Here is a 2500-nt window from a genome sequence, read left to right as displayed (position 1 = left end):
GCCCCGATAGGCCCGTTACGCCCCGGTATGAACGCGTATGCCCGGATAGACTCGGTATGCCTTGGGATACATGCGTATGCCCCGATAGGCTTGGTACGCCCCGATATGCGCACGTGTGCCCCAGTAGGGCTCGGTATGCCCCGGTATGTACGCGTGTGCCCCGATAGGCCCGGTATGCCCCGATATGCACACGTGTGCCCCAATAGGGGTCGGTATGCCCCGGTAGGTACGCGTGTGCCCCGTAATGCACGTTTCGCAGATCTCCCCGCATGTCCCGCCCCTATATGTAATACTTACTTACTTACTTACTTTCTTTCTTGCTTGCTTGCTTGCTTGCAATGGTTGGGAGTGCCCGGCATGCCCCGCTGCAGAGACCAAGGGCGCAATGACTTGGCACCGCGGATGCCGGGACTCCGGCACTTCCCGTGGCACTGATGGTTGGTTCCAAAGACAAAAGGCCGTGCAAGGCCACCGCACCGCGGATGATTTTGCTCGTGCTGGCGCCGTTGTGTGGCCAAAGAACATGCGCGAATGCTCGTGTCGGAAGGGTTGGTGTCCTGGCCCCGCGGGTGTCACGAATGCTCGGTTGCGAAGACCATGGGACCAGAGCCATGGCACGTCGGATGATGGCTCCAGCTGGCGCCCCGGCACTTTCTGTGGCATTGATGCTCGGTTTCAAAGACAAACGTGCGCAGTGCCAGGGGACCGCGGATGACTGCTCGTGCTGGCCCCGTTGGGCGGCATTGATGGTCGGTTGCAAAGAAAATGCGCGATTGCTCGTGTCGGGGCCCGGCAAGCCAAGGCCAAGCGAGCCATGGCACGTCGGATGATGGCTCCAGCTGGCGCCCCGGCACTTTCTGTGGCATTGATGCTCGGTTTCAAAGACAAACGTGCGCAGGGCCAGGGGACCGCGGATGACTGCTCGTGCTGGCCCCGTTGGGCGGCATTGATGGTCGGTTGCAAAGAAAATGCGCGATTGCTCGTGTCGGGGCCTGGCAAGCCAAGGCCAAGCGAGCCATGGCAACGCGGATGATGGCTCGCTAGTGCTGGCGCCGTGCACAGTGGCCTCGCACACTCGCCCTGCACGCTTCCCTTGCACGCAGCCTTGCACACTAGCCTCGCATGCGAGCCTTGCACCCTAGCCATGCAAACTAGCCTTGCACGGTAGCCATGCACACAAGCCGTGCACATTAGCCATGCGCACAAGCCCCGCACACTAGCCTTGCGCACAACCCTTGCACACAAGCCATGCACTCGAGCAATGCACACAAGCCTTGCACTCAAGCAATGCACACAAGCCCTGGACACTAGCCTTGCACACGGGCCTGGCACACAAGCCTTGGGCACTAGCCTTGCGCACTAGCGTTCCACATGAGCCTTGCACACTAGCCTTGGACACTAGCCTTGCACACAGGCCTTGCACACTAGGCATGCTTGGGCGAGCTGATCCCGCATCAAGTCGACGGGTCTAGGCATTCTTGGGCGCAGATCCCGCATCGTCTCGTCGCGTCTGGGCGCAAACACGTCGCGTCTCGTTGCGTCTTCAGAAGTCGTCGCTAACAGCACCTTTGGTTGCCACTGGTGGTTAGGCTGGTTGGTTGCGCAAACCCTATAGGAGGGTGGCATGCTGGTGGGCGTTTTTGCCCGGATAGGCACTAGAATGTGCAGATTTTGGGCGTTTTTGCCTGGATAGGCTAAGGAATGGGCATGCTTTGGGCGTTTTTGCCCGGATAGGCACCGGAATGCTTGGCCTTGGCTTGTCCTAGCAAGGCATTGCTGGGTTGGGCTCCCTTGGCCTTTTGGGCGCCTTGGACGATGTCTTGCGAAGACCATGGGCACAAGGCCATGGCATATGGTGAGGAAAGGACCACGGTTGCCAAGGTTAGGCACCGGAATGCTTGGCCTTGGCTTGCCAAAGCAGGGCATTGCTGGGTTGGGCTCCCTTGGCCTTCCGGGCGCCTTGGACACTGTCTTGGGAAGACCATGGGCACAAGGCCATGGCATATGGTGGGGAATGGACCACGGTTGCCAAGGCTAGGCATATAGAGAGGAATTGCATTTTTGCCCGGATAGGCACCGGAATGCTTGGCCTTGGCTTGCCATAGCAGGGCATTGCTGGGTTGGGCTCCCTTGGCCTTCCGGGGGCCTTGGACGCTGTCTTGGGAAGACCATGGGCACAAGGCCATGGCATATAGTGAGGAATGGACCACGGTTGGCAAGGCTAGGCATATAGAGAGGAATGGACCACGGTTGCCAAGGTTGCGCAAGTTTTGGGCATTTTTTGCCCGGATATGCCCAAGTATGCCCCGATAGGCCCGTTACGCCCCGGTATGAACGCGTATGCCCGGATAGACTCGGTATGCCTTGGGATACATGCGTATGCCCCGATAGGCTTGGTACGCCCCGATATGCGCACGTGTGCCCCAGTAGGGCTCGGTATGCCCCGGTATGTACGCGTGTGCCCCGATAGGCCCGGTATGCCCCGATATGCACACGTGTG

This window comes from Tasmannia lanceolata, unplaced genomic scaffold (assembly GCF_043159265.1).
Source record: "Tasmannia lanceolata isolate RefF3 unplaced genomic scaffold, GAP_Taslan_0.1 ptg000147l, whole genome shotgun sequence".
NCBI classification, from domain to species: Eukaryota; Viridiplantae; Streptophyta; class Magnoliopsida; order Canellales; family Winteraceae; genus Tasmannia; species Tasmannia lanceolata.
Note: the sequence above shows the minus strand (reverse complement) of the source record.